The sequence below is a fragment of the Pelobates fuscus genome, chromosome 4 (genome assembly GCF_036172605.1).
Source record: "Pelobates fuscus isolate aPelFus1 chromosome 4, aPelFus1.pri, whole genome shotgun sequence".
NCBI classification, from domain to species: Eukaryota; Metazoa; Chordata; class Amphibia; order Anura; family Pelobatidae; genus Pelobates; species Pelobates fuscus.
This window is the reverse complement of record NC_086320.1, coordinates 68,581,731-68,596,278: the sequence shown is the minus strand read 5'-3', so window position 1 is coordinate 68,596,278 and position 14,548 is coordinate 68,581,731. Positions and strand designations below refer to the sequence as shown.

General features: G+C 44.8%; 1 protein-coding gene across 1 annotated transcript in view; it reads right to left on the bottom strand.

Annotated features, from left to right (window-relative positions):
* The window catches only part of PSKH2 (protein serine kinase H2), an 84,349-nt gene that overhangs the window by 32,985 nt on the left and 36,816 nt on the right, over positions 1 to 14,548 (bottom strand). The gene's annotated exons all lie outside the window — the stretch shown is intronic.

Genomic DNA, 14,548 nt, shown 5'->3' with positions numbered 1-14,548 from the left:
TCACTTGGCAGATATGGATTGACACCTATCCTAATGATCCCTAATACACACTGACACAGAGCAGAATAGGGACTGTTCCCCCTAAATAGGGTCACTTGGCAGATATGGATTGACACTTATCCTAATGATCCCTGATACACACTGACACAGAGAAGAATAGGGACTGTTACCTCTACATAGGGTCACTTGGCAGATATGGATTGACACCTATCCTAATGATCCCTGATACACACTGACACAGAGCAGAATAGGGACTGTTCACCCTACATAGGGTCACTTGGCAGATATGGATTGACACCTGTCCTCAGGGACACTGATACACACTGACACAGAGCAGAATAGGGACTGTTCCTCCTACATAGGGTCACCATTTTTAGCCCAAGGCAGCTCATCTCATTAGGCCTTTTTTAGTCGAATATATCACCCACTGTCAGTCCCTTCAGGATCCATCCCTCATTCATCTTAATAAAGGTGAGGTAATCTAAACTTTTTTGACCTAGGCAACTTCTCTTCTCAGTGACAATACCTCCTGCTGCACTGAAGGTCCTTTCTGACAGGACACTTGAAGCGGGGCAGGCCAGAAGTTCTATCGCAAATTGGGATAGCTCAGGCCACAGGTCAAGCCTGCACACCCAGTAGTCAAGGGGTTCATCGCTCCTCAGAGTGTCGATATCTGCAGTTAAGGTGAGGTAGTCTGCTACCTGTCGGTCGAGTTGTTCTCTGAGGGTGGATCCCGAAGGGCTGTGGCGATGCGTAGGACTTAAAAAGCTCTGCATGTCCTCCATCAACAACATGTCTTTAAAGCGTCCTGTCCTTGCCGGCGTGGTCGTGGGAGGAGGAGGATGACTTTCACCTTTTCCCCTGTTAGATTCCCGTTGTGCTGTGACATCACCCTTACACGCTGTGTAAAGCATACTTTTTAATTTATTTTGCAAATGCTGCATCCTTTCCAACTTGTTGTAATTTGGTAACATTTCCGCCACTTTCTGCTTATACCGGGGGTCTAGTAGCGTGGACACCCAGTACAGGTCGTTCTCCTTCAGCCTTTTTATACGAGGGTCCCTCAACAGGCACGACAGCATGAAAGACCCCATTTGCACAAGGTTGGATGCCGAGCTACTCATGTCCCGTTCCGCGTCCACAGTGATCTCACTGAAGGTATGTTCTTCCCCCCAGCCTCGTACAACACCACCGGTACCAGATAGGTGACAACGAGCACCCTGGGATGCCTGTTGTGGTTGGTCTTCCTCCTCCTCCTCAAAGCCACATTCCTACTCTGAATCCTCTTCCTCACAATCCTCTTCCAGCGTTGCCGCAGGTCCAGCAAGCGATGCTGATAAGGCTGTTTCTGGTGGTGATGGTGACCACAACTCTTCCTCTTCCTCTTCACGCTCATCTACGGCCTGATCCAGCACTCTTCGCAGGGCACGCTCCAGGAAGAAAACAAATGGTATGATGTCACTGATGGTGCCTTTGGTGGGCGACTGACTAGGTTTGTCACCTCCTCAAAAGGACGCATGAGCCTACAGGCATTGCGCATGAGCGTCCAGTAACGTGGCAAAAAATCCCCAGCTCCCCAGAGGCTGTCCTAGCACCCCGGTCATACAAATATTCATTAATGGCTTTTTCTTGTTGGAGCAGGCGGTCGAACATTAGGAGTGTTGAATTCCAACGTCTCGGGCTGTCGCAAATCAAGTGCCTCACTGGCATGTTGTTTCGCCACTGGATATCTGCAAAGTGCGCCATGGCCGTGTAGGAACGCCTGAAATGGCCACACACCTTCCTGGCCTGCTTCAGGATGTCCTGTAAGCCTGTGTACTTATGCACAAAGTGTTGAACAATCAGATTACACACATGTGCCATGCACGGCACATGTGTCAACTTGCCCAACTTCAATGCCGCCAACAAATTTGTTCAGTTGTCACAAACAACTTTGCCGATATCCAGTTGCTGCGGAGTCAGCCACTTTTCCACCTGTGCGTTCAGGGCAGACAGGAGTGCTTGTCCGGTGTGACTCTCTGCTTTCAAGCAAGTCAAACCCGAGACGGCGTGACACTGCCTTATCCAGGATGTGGAATAGTACCTGGGGAGCTGGGGGGGTGCCGTTGATGTGGAGCAAGACGCAGCAGCAGAAGAGGACTCAGCCAAGGAGGTTATGGAAGAGGATGGAGTAGGAGGAGTAGAGGAGGTGGCAGCAGGCCTGCCTGCAAGTCCTGGCGGTGTCACCAACTCCTCTGCAGAGCCACGCATTCCATGCTCAGTGTAGGTGATATACCTGCCCCGACCATGCTTTGCAGACCAGGTATCAGTGGTCAGATGGACCCTTGCCCCAACACTGTGTGCCAGACATGCCATTACATCCTTTTGCACAATCGAGTACAGGTTGGGGATTGCCTTTTGTGCAAAGGAATTTCAGCCGGGTACCTTCCACTGCGGTATCCCAATAGCCACAAATTTTTTGAACGCCTCAGACTCCACCAGCTTGTATGGTAAAAGCTGGCGGGCTAATAGTTCAGACAAGCCAGCTGTCAGACGCTGGGCAAGGGGGTGACTTTTTGACATTGCTTCTTACGCTCAAACATGTCCTTGACAGACACCTGACTGTGGGCAGATGAGCGGGAACTGCTCAAGGCGAGAGACGGAGTGGCGGATGGTTGAAAGGGGGCAAGGAGGACAGCAGTGGTTGACGTGGCTGAAGATGCTAGGCTTGGAGGAGAATGGCGGCTTTGAGTTTGTGTGCTGCTTGTACTCATGTGTTGATCCCATAGGCGTTTGTGATGTGCGATCATGTGCCTACGCAAAGCAGTTGTACCTAGGTGGGTGTTGGACTTCCCACGACTCAGTTTCTCTTGGCACAGGTTGCAAATGGCATCGCTGTTGTCAGAGGCAGACACACAAAAAAAATGCCACACTGCTGAGCTCTGCAATGACGGCATTCTGGTGGTGGACACAGCATGCGTTGATTGGCGTGCTGTCGGGCTGACCCCGGGTGCCGATGCATGCTGTCTGACTGTGCCACTAGCTCCTTGCGACGACCTCCCCCTGCTTCCAACCCGTCTCCTCCTCCTCCTCTCTGTCTCCCCATCTAAACTTTCGCCCTGTTCTTCTTCTTGCCGAGCGGGCACACACGTGACATCCATGGACGTATCGTCATCATCAACCTCTTCACTTGTATCTGACAACTCAGCAAAGGAAGCAGCAGTGGGTACAACATCATCATCATCACACTGTACGTCCATGTGTGTAATGCTGCCTGCCTCAGACATATCCCTGTTATCTACATCCTCTGGCAATAATGGTTGCGCATCACTCATTTCTTCAAACGGATGTGTAAATAACTCCTCTGACATACCAAGTGAAGCGGCTGTGGTGCTAGTGTTGGTGGTGGCGGCAGGCGGGTGAGTGGTATCTTGAGAGGTGCCCGAAGCTAAGCTGGAGGAGGATGGTGCGTCAAGGTTCCGAGCGGAAGCTGTAGAAGATTGGGTGTCCTGTGTTAGCCATTCAACTATGTCCTCAGAACTTTTCAAGTTCAAGGTACGTGGCCTCTGAAAACTGGGCATTATTCTAGGGCAAAAGGGAATCACAGCACCACGACCACGATGGCCCCTGCGGGGTGGCCTGCCTCTGCCTGTCATTTTTTTTTGGATTAGTGGTACTATGTGTGCAAGCTACTGTGAGACCAGATATGAGTGGCAAAGTGCACTTGCAGAGGTTGGCAGAGTACACGCTGTAGGCCTGACACCCGCTTGAAGACAACTAACTGCTATTCAATCTATAACAGTGGAAAAAGTTTTTTTCTTTTTAAAGGCACGCTATAGTGACACCAGATATGAGTGGCAAAGTGCACTTGCAGAGGTTGGCAGAGTACACGCTGATGGCCTGACACCCACTTTAAGGACACTGACTGCTATTAGCTTACAGTGAAAAACTTTTTTTCTTTTTAAAGGCACGCTATAGTGACACCAGATTTGAGTGGCAAAGTGCACTTGCAGAGGTTGGCAGAGTACACGCGGAAGGCCTGACACTCGCTTTAAGGACACTGACTGCTATTAGCTTACAGTGAAAAACTTGTTTTCTTTTTAAAGGCACGCTATAGTGACACCAGATATGAGTGGCAAAGTACACTGGCAGAGGTTGGCAGAGTACACGCTGAAGGCCTGACACCCACACGCTTGCAGACAACTAACTGCTATTAGCTTACAGTGAAAAACTTTTTTTATTTTTAAAGGCACTCTATTGTGACACCAGATATGAGTGGCAAAGTACACTGGCAGAGGTTGGCAGAGTACAGGCTGAAGGCCTGACACCCAGACGCTTGCAGACAACTAACTGCTATTAGCTTACAGTGAAAAACGTTTTTTCTTTTTAAAGGCACGCTATAGTGCCACCAGATAAGAGTGGCAAAGTGCACTTGCAAAGGTTGGCAGAGTACACGCTGAAGGCCTGACACCCGCTTTAAGGATACTGACTGCTATTAGCTCACAGTGAAAAACTTTTTTTCTATTTAAAGGCACGCTATAGTGACACCAGATATGAGTGGCAAAGTGCACTTGCAGAGGTTGGCAGAGTACACGCTGAAGGCCTGACACCCGCTTTAAGGACACTGACTGCTATTAGCTTACAGTGAAAAACTTTTTTTTATTTTTAAAGGCACGCTATTGTGACACCAGATATGAGTGGCAAAGTACACTGGCAGAGGTTGGCAGAGTACAGGCTGAAGGCCTGACACCCAGACGCTTGCAGACAACTAACTGCTATTAGCTTACAGTGAAAAACGTTAATTCTTTTTAAAGGCACGCTATAGTGACACCAGATATGAGTGGCAAAGTGCACTTGCAGAGGTTGGCAGAGTACACGCTGAAGGCCTGACACCCGCTTTAAGGACACTGACTGCTATTAGCTTACAGTGAAAAACTTTTTTTTCTTTTTAAAGGCACGCTATTGTGACACCAGATATGAGTGGCAAAGTACACTGGCAGAGGTTGGCAGAGTACAGGCTGAAGGCCTGACACCCAGACGCTTGCAGACAACTAACTGCTATTAGCTTACAGTGAAAAACGTTTTTTCTTTTTAAAGGCACGCTATAGTGACACCAGATATGAGTGGCAAAGTGCACTTGCAGAGGTTGGCAGAGTACACGCTGAAGGCCTGACACTCGCTTTAAGGACACTGACTGCTATTAGCTTACAGTGAAAAACTTGTTTTCTATTTAAAGGCACGCTATAGTGACACCAGATATGAGTGGCAAAGTGCACTTGCAGAGGTTGGCAGAGTACACGCTGAAGGCCTGACACCCGCTTTAAGGACACTGACTGCTATTAGCTTACAGTGAAAAACGTTTTTTTTCTTTTTAAAGGCATGCTATTGTGACACCAGATATGAGTGGCAAAGTACACTGGCAGAGGTTGGCAGAGTACAGGCTGAAGGCCTGACACCCAGACGCTTGCAGACAACTAACTGCTATTAGCTTACAGTGAAAAACTTTTTTTCTTTTTAAAGGCACGCTATAGTGACACCAGATATGAGTGGCAAAGTGCACTTGCAGAGGTTGGCAGAGTACACGCTGAAGGCCTGACACCCGCTTTAAGGACACTGACTGCTATTAGCTTACAGTGAAAAACTTTTTTTTCTTTTTAAAGGCACGCTATTGTGACACCAGATATGAGTGGCAAAGTACACTGGCAGAGGTTGGCAGAGTACAGGCTGAAGGCCTGACACCCAGACGCTTGCAGACAACTAACTGCTATTAGCTTACAGTGAAAAATGTTTTTTTCCTTTTAAAGGCACGCTATAGTGACACCAGATATGAGTGGCAAAGTGCACTTGCAGAGGTTGGCAGAGTACACGCTGAAGGCCTGACACCCGCTTTAAGGACACTGACTGCTATTAGCTTACAGTGAAAAACTTTTTTTTCTTTTTAAAGGCACGCTATTGTGACACCAGATATGAGTGGCAAAGTACACTGGCAGAGGTTGGCAGAGTACAGGCTGAAGGCCTGACACCCAGACGCTTGCAGACAACTAACTGCTATTAGCTTACAGTGAAAAATGTTTTTTTCCTTTTAAAGGCACGCTATAGTGACACCAGATATGAGTGGCAAAGTGCACTTGCAGAGGTTGGCAGAGTACACGCTGAAGGCCTGACACCCGCTTTAAGGACACTGACTGCTATTAGCTTACAGTGAAAAACTTTTTTTTCTTTTTAAAGGCACGCTATTGTGACACCAGATATGAGTGGCAAAGTACACTGGCAGAGGTTGGCAGAGTACAGGCTGAAGGCCTGACACCCAGACGCTTGCAGACAACTAACTGCTATTAGCTTACAGTGAAAAATGTTTTTTTCCTTTTAAAGGCACGCTATAGTGACACCAGATATGAGTGGCAAAGTGCACTTGCAGAGGTTGGCAGAGTACACGCTGAAGGCCTGACACTCGCTTTAAGGACACTGACTGCTATTAGCTTACAGTGAAAAACTTGTTTTCTTTTTAAAGGCACGCTATAGTGACACCAGATATGAGTGGCAAAGTACACTGGCAGAGGTTGGCAGAGTACACGCTGAAGGCCTGACACCCACACGCTTGCAGACAACTAACTGCTATTAGCTTACAGTGAAAAACTTTTTTTCTTTTTAAAGGCACGCTATTGTGACACCAGATATGAGTGGCAAAGTACACTGGCAGAGGTTGGCAGAGTACAGGCTGAAGGCCTGACACCCAGACGCTTGCAGACAACTAACTGCTATTAGCTTATAGTGAAAAACGTTTTTTCTTTTTAAAGGCACGCTATTGTGACACCAGATATGAGTGGCAAAGTACACTTGCAGAGGTTGGCAGAGTACACGCTGAAGGCCTGACACCCAGACTACTAACTGCTATTTAATAGGGAAATCGATAGCTAGGCTAGTGTATTCAGTGTCCACTACAGTCCTGAAGGACTCATCTGATCTCTGCTGTAAGGACAGCACCCCAAAAAGCCCTTTTTAGGGCTAGAACATCAGTCTGCTTTTTTTTTTTTTCCTGTGTAATCTAATAGCAGTTGCCTGCCTGCCAGTGTGTGTGTCAGGCTCACAGCGTATACTGTGCCCATTTGCCCAGTGCCACCACTCATATATGGTGTCACAATAGCTTGCATTTAAAAAAAAAAAAAACTTTTTTGACTGTAATATAATAGCAGTCAGTTTCCTTCACACGTGTGCGTTTCAGGGCCTGCCAGGGCACAGTGTCACACCAGTGCAACTCATATCTGGTGTAACAGTAGTGTACATTTAAAAAAAAAAATACAGGGGGCTTGTTGTCACCTTTTGGGGACCCTTGGTGTTGTACGTGGCTGGGTGGAGGAAGAGACCTTCAATTACATCAGTGAGGACATGGCTAGCTTGGTATCCAACCTTGCAAATATGGAGTTTGCGGTTGTGCAAATGGACTGTTTGCGGTTGTTTGCGGTGCGTTAAACGGGGAGTTTGGTCTGTCACTGTGAAGTGGGCGTAACCCTTACACTGGGAGCAGGAAACAACAAAAATACAGGGTGCGCTAGGTGGAATGGGAGGTAATAAAAAGACAAGTCTCTGAAAATACACAAGAGGGTCTTGGGTAGGTCTTCTTAGGTTCTTGATGAGGTCCTCAGTGGTTGATATGAAAAACAAAATTAGACAAAAAGGAAGACCAATAGTGCACAACCGTTAAGGATAGTGTCACGGACAACACAGAAGAGAAAAATGTCAACTCACAATCAGTAGAGCTATGCCCAGCTCTACGTAAAACAGCATACAGTGGTATTTGAAACTCCCCACATGTAGGATATAGCTGGACAATAGGTGATTCTTCAATACTTTGTACAACGAATCCAATGCGTGTCAGCATATAAAAAAACATAAAGGAAAAAAGCGGACCAATGGTACAATAACGTATGACACCTGCAGCTACAGACAAACACTGAAGTCCTGAGAGTGCTAACTTACAATAAAAAGAGCTATAACCAGCTCTGAGTAAAACAGCATACAGTGGTATTTAAACTCCCCACATGTAGGATATCCTTCTGGTGATGTATGGAGTGCAGGATTTATGAAAGACAAAAGCACAAAAGAGGGCCCAAAGTGTAGCAATTGAAAAAGCCTATTTTAGGCAAAACGCGTTGTGTTTTTACAAATTTGTTATTATTAAAGTATTTTTAAACTACCTATATTCTTATGGTCAGTCCTTCTATTTTTATTTTTTGCTACTTTTATCCTGGCTGTTTTCTACTGTTTTAAAGATCCAGTACTACAAAGAAATCCTTAGGTGGGGATTATTCCACTCACGCCTGGTTCATAGAGCAGTGTGGCTGCTCTATTTATTGTAAGTACGTTTCATTTTTACCTTTTGCACTATTTTATTCACTGAGAACACTATGGGCCCTCTTTTGTGCTTTTGTCTTTCATAGCATGATCACAGCATGATCTTTTATTACATACTACCTAGGGAATATATATTTTTTTTTTTTACCATCACAAATGTCACATAAATTAAGAAGCAGAGAATGACACATAAAATGTAACATTTTGAGCCAAATAAAAAAAAAAGAATAATAATAATAATAATTGCAAACCATCTCCAGCTATTTTTCTAATTTTTTTCTAATTCAGCTACTTTGTAATAAAATGTCCGATTTCTTTGGCAATTATTATAATTAGTATTCATATCGTTTTTAAAGCATCTTGTAACAGTGAGGAAACTACTACTCATAAACAAACAGATCTGAAACCTAAGAGCTGTTTCCCCCCAAATATAGGCAGCTTCCGAAATATTGAGCTATTTCTAGAGGCAGTAAAATTTGAAATTGAGAACATTAGAACGGTTAATTGGCAATTCTATCCGAATATGAATCTAACCAAACATGAAAACGAAGCTCTGCAGTCCCTCAGAAAAGACAACGGAATCATTTTAAAATCAGCCGATAAGGGGGACAACATGGTTGTCATGAATTCGGCAAACTATGTTGAGATGGCTCATAAGATCCTTAAGGACAGGGATACATAAGATCCTTAAGGACAGGGATACATAAGATCCTTAAGGACAGGGCATTTATCATTCCAAGTCATATGAGATTTATGACTCCTGACTTGTGAGTGATACTCCATATGTTCACATTATAGATTACTTTTGTTACAACAATATTGCACTATTGTCTTGTACTCATATGATTACAGATATATACTGAATGCCCATGTAAGAAGCTCCACCATATGTATGTATGTTTTTTTTTGTATTCTATAGAAGTGGTTTAGGGGATACCACTTAAGGTGTTTTTTGAGCTTTAACAACACTTGCTTACTCCATATTGTGCACTTATTTATTGATTAAATTCTAGATATGGGCTGCAGTAGAGGGTTGATATGTAAAGATAAATATGACTTCATCTTAAATCATAATCCAAGCATAGAAACCTTCTACTGCTTGCCCAAGATACATAAGGATCTAAAAAATTCCCACGGATGATCCATAGCATCCGGTGTTGATAATCTTATGCAAAATTGGAGTATCTATATCGATAGAATCTTAAGACCGTAAGTAGAATCCCTACCCTCATTCATCCATGACACTAAGCAGACCCTGGCTCTTCTCTCTGATCTGATTTTGCCCGAATCAGCAGCACTTTGCAGTCTGGATGTGGATTCTCTGTATTCTTCAATAATTCATGGAGGAGGTATCCAACATGTTCAATTCTACCTCAAAAAAAGGGGAACAGACTACCAATCACAGTCGAGCTTAATTTTGAAGTTTCTCAGGTTTATCCTTTCACACAACTATTTCCTCTTCAACAACAAATTTTACCACCAGGTGCGGGGCAATGCGATGGGGACAGCTTGTGCCCCATCGTATGCCAACCTGCACCTAGGTTGGTGGGAAGAGGTGGTCATTAAGTCAGACAAATTTTCATCACACATCCCCATGATACACCTTTGGGTTATATAGATGACATTTTGGTTGTGTGGAAGGGTACTCTTGAGGATAACCCACGTACTTGGAAGGAGAAAGCCAGAGCTCCAGCGGTGAAAACACCCCCAAGACCTTACCCACAGTGTTGAGAGAGACCGCAGCAGTGGGACCAGTACATGGGCTCTTATGGTAGCCTGGGGCCGGCGGTGCGGCCAGCAGTGGACTGCCAGGACACTACCTCCACACTTGGCTCTCATGGCCACAGGCTTTGGGTGAAGTACAGCAACAAAGGGAGGGGGAGATGGTTGAGGAGCCGACATTGAATAAGTTACACATGTGTAGGCTACTTGGCTGACAAACTTGCCCTCCAGTACTTAATTGACATTGCTAGAACGCAACTAGAACACACTATTTCACTTATCCTTACAAACATGTTACTCTCTACCCTTCTGTACCAAGCCTGCCTAAACTACAAAATACTCCTGCATTATATTCCTATATCATATATACACTCAATTTCATATTGGAGACTCGTCCGTTACGTTAAGCTTGTTTATATGTTTACAAAAAATATGCAACTTCTCAAGTCACTGTCTATCCTGTATGTATATATATATATATATATGTATGCTGCTTTGTCGTTTTATGCTAACACGTACCTACCTGCACAACAAAAATTTAAAATTAAAAAAAGAAGAAAAAAAGGTTAACACAAGTTATAGCTTTTTATCCAATAGTTTAAATTAAAGACCATATAAATACCTTAGTATAATCATTATTTAAAATGACTGAACAAATGAGAATATTAATTGGCATTTTTATTTTTAAATAAAATGAGGCAGTATAAACGCTAGATGTTAAAATTGCTCAGTTTAATTCTAAGCATTCAAAACAGAACACTAAATGTGCCATTACCTGTTTTATCCACGTCTCTAAGAGAATAAAAGTAACACTCAGCTATACAAACTCTGCTTTAACATATATGCACACTGTTACATGCATGTATAATTGTGAACAACAACACATGACACAGTGTTATGATTTATTTGACAAATAATGGAGAAGTCATGTGCAAAAAAAGTACACCTTCTGATTCAATAGCTTGGAGAACCACCTTTAACAGCAATAACTTGGAGTAATCATTTTCTGTATGACTATCAATCTTTCACATTGTTGTGGAGGAATTTTGGCCCACTCTTCTTTACAACGTTGCTTCGGTTCATTGAGGTTTGCTGGCATTTGTTTATCACAGCTCTCTTAAGGCTCCACCATAGCATTTCAATTGGGTTGAGGTCTGGACTTTGACTGGACCATTGCAGCACCTTGATTCCTTTCTTTTTTTCGGCCATTCTGTTGTAGATTTGTTGTGTGTTTGGGATCACTGTCCTGTTGCATGACTCCATTTCAGCCACGCTTTAACTGTCAGACAAATGGCCTCATATTTCACTCTAGAATATTTTGGTATTCAGAGGAGTTTACTTAATGACTGTGAACGTTGCAGTCATTGAGTGCAGTCAACTTAATGACTGTAATTATCCCATGTCCTGTAGCTGTAAAACAAGCCCAAACCATCATCCATTCACCCCTGTGCTTGACAGTTGGTGTGAGGTGCTTGTGCTGATATGCTGAGTCTGGTTTTCACCAAACGTGGCGCTGTGTATTATGGCCACACCTCTCCACTTAGGTCTCACCTGTACAAAGGACATTGTTTCAGATGTATTGTGGCTTCTTAAGATGCTACTTTGCAAGCCCAAGCCGTGCTGCCATGTGCTTTTTAGAGAAAATAGGCTTTCTCCTGGCAAACCTTTAACATGTTAACTGAGGCCTGTAGAGTCTGAAATGCTAACCTCGGGGTAAATTTGCTGAGGATGTCCACTTCTGGGAAGATTGGCAACTGTCTTTCTCACTGTAGAATGATAGATATTAAATTGTTTGAAAATGGCCTCATAACCCTTACCAATTTGATAGGCAGCAACAATTTCTTCTCTAAGATCATTGCTGATGACTTTCCTTCTTGGTATTGTGTTAATACACACCTGAATGCTCCAGACCAGCAAACTCCTAAAACATTGACTTTTATAGAGGTGGTCACACTTGCTTATGATCAATTAATCAAGGGCATTTGATTAGCAGCACTCTGCTACTTAGCCTCTGAATTCCAATGGAAGCAGCGTATTTAGTTTTTCACACATGGCTTCTCCATTTTATCTTTATTTCTGTTAAATAAATCATGACACGGTATAATATGTAATGTGTTGTTTTTCATTTGAGGTTGTATTTATCTAATTTTAAGAACATATGATTGCTATTATATATTTGATACATACACAAACACACAGACACATACATACTTAGAGACACACAGAGACACACATACACACAGACACATACATACAGACACATACATACATACATAGACACACACACACACATACACACAGACACATACAGACAGACAGACACATACATACAGCCACATACACACATACATACAGAGACACATACAGACACACAGACACACACAAGACGCATACATACAAAGACACATACATACAAAGACACATACATACAGACAGACACACACATAAATACAGACAGGCATACATACAGACAGACACACAGACACATACAGACAGACAGACAGACACACACACACACATACATACAGAAACACACACATACAGACACATGCACACATACAGACACATACTCACAGACAGACAGACACACACATACATACAGACAGACACACATACATACAGACAGACACACATACATACATACAGACACACAGACACATACATACAGACTCACACACACAGACACATATATACATACAGAGACACACGCATGTACACACATACACATACAGACACATACATACATACAGACAGACACATACACACATACAGACACATACACACATACATACAAACAAAAACACATATATACAAAATGTTTAAGTCACCCTCCTGTTTCCTACCTTTTAGGTGCAGGAGGGTGACTTTTCCTGGGTCCAGTGGTGGCTCCAGCTGGTGGGAGTCAGAGTTCCCATAATGACTCTCTCTCCTTCGTCCTGGGCGGGCTCTCTATGATAGCTGGGAGGAGTGATGGGCAGTCACTTCCTCCCATGCTGTTAGGGCCACCCTATGGACATGAATTTCCAGGGGGCCCGGTCAGCGCTGCGGCGCTTTAACAGCGCGACCGGGGCCCCCTGGAAATTCATCTTCCTCAGGTGGCCCTTGAACGCGTGGTCCCACCGGTTTGCCATGCGGGGTGGGGCCGCAACACATGGTGGTGGGCACCCGGTCGCAGGGGTCCACAGCTGCGACCCCTGTGACCGCGGTATATACGCCACTGCACATAGGTTAAAGACCACAGAAAGCGTTTGCTTTGCTGCATTTCAAGTCTTCTCGCCATCATGCCAGTATCATGCCCTCGCTTCTACACTCTCCTACCTCGTGCTCCCACGCCGTGTGTCTCTCTCAATCCACGAGGACGCTGTGTCAGAGCGTGACTCTCCAGACAGCGCGGTCAGCCCAACCCCCCACCCTGACCACTTACATTCATGCGAACGGCGCTGCTTCCCACACATGACCACACAGGAAGCAAAGCTTCGGGAGTGTCAGGGTACCTGAAGTCTCTACCTCCGAGAGAGGTAGAGACTTAGACGTCCATCCGTCCAGACGGGCTGTTTCCTCTGTTCCTCGCGGTCCATCCGGTCACGTAAACGCGAGGGACTCACTTCCTTTTCTAGCATGACGTCCGGAAACCGACGTCATGACGCCAACCCGGAACGACCTGTCACTCAATCCTTCAGAGACTAATCAGGACTCGTCGGAGGCGTGTCTACCCTTCCGAGCCAGGGTATTTAAACTTGCTTCTCCCATTTGCTCATTGCCCTGTCGTGGTTCTAGTCTGCCTAGTCACACAGTGCTTTTGTATTTCTGTTATCCCTTTGGTTCTGACCCGGCTTGTTTGACTTACTCTGTTTATCTCTGTTACCCTTGACCCGGCTTGTTCCTCGTTTACCTGTCTTCTCGTTCCCTCGACCTCGGCTTGTCTTTGACTATTCTCTATATTCTCCGTACGTTAGTCCGGCCATTCTAAGGTCCGGTATACGTATCCTGTACCTGTTTGTACTCTGCGTGTTGGATCCCTGTCCCGATCCTGACATTACGACAGGGCCAATGGATCCTGCAAGTACAAACAGTCAGCTTGGTCCTTCTGATCCTAGGTTCGAAGCCATGGAGCACAGAATGGATCAGATGGCGCTAGCACTACAGGCGTTATTGTCTCGTGCTAATAACCCGCCAGAGGAGACGCGTACTACTTCTATTTCTCCTGTGAGCTCAGGTCTAGAGGTAGCCACTGTAGGTGCCTCTTCTCGTATTACACCACCAGTACGTTATGGTGGCTCACCTGAGAAGTGTCGTGGTTTCCTTAACCAGATCAGTATCCACTTTGAATTGCAACCTCGCTCCTATCCTACAGATAGGGCGAAGGTTGGATTTATTATCACCTTACTCATTGAGAAAGCTCTGAGATGGGCCAACCCATTATGGGAGAATGATAACCCTTTGGTATATAATTATAATGCCTTTGTAGCTGCCTTTAGAATAACTTTTGACCCTC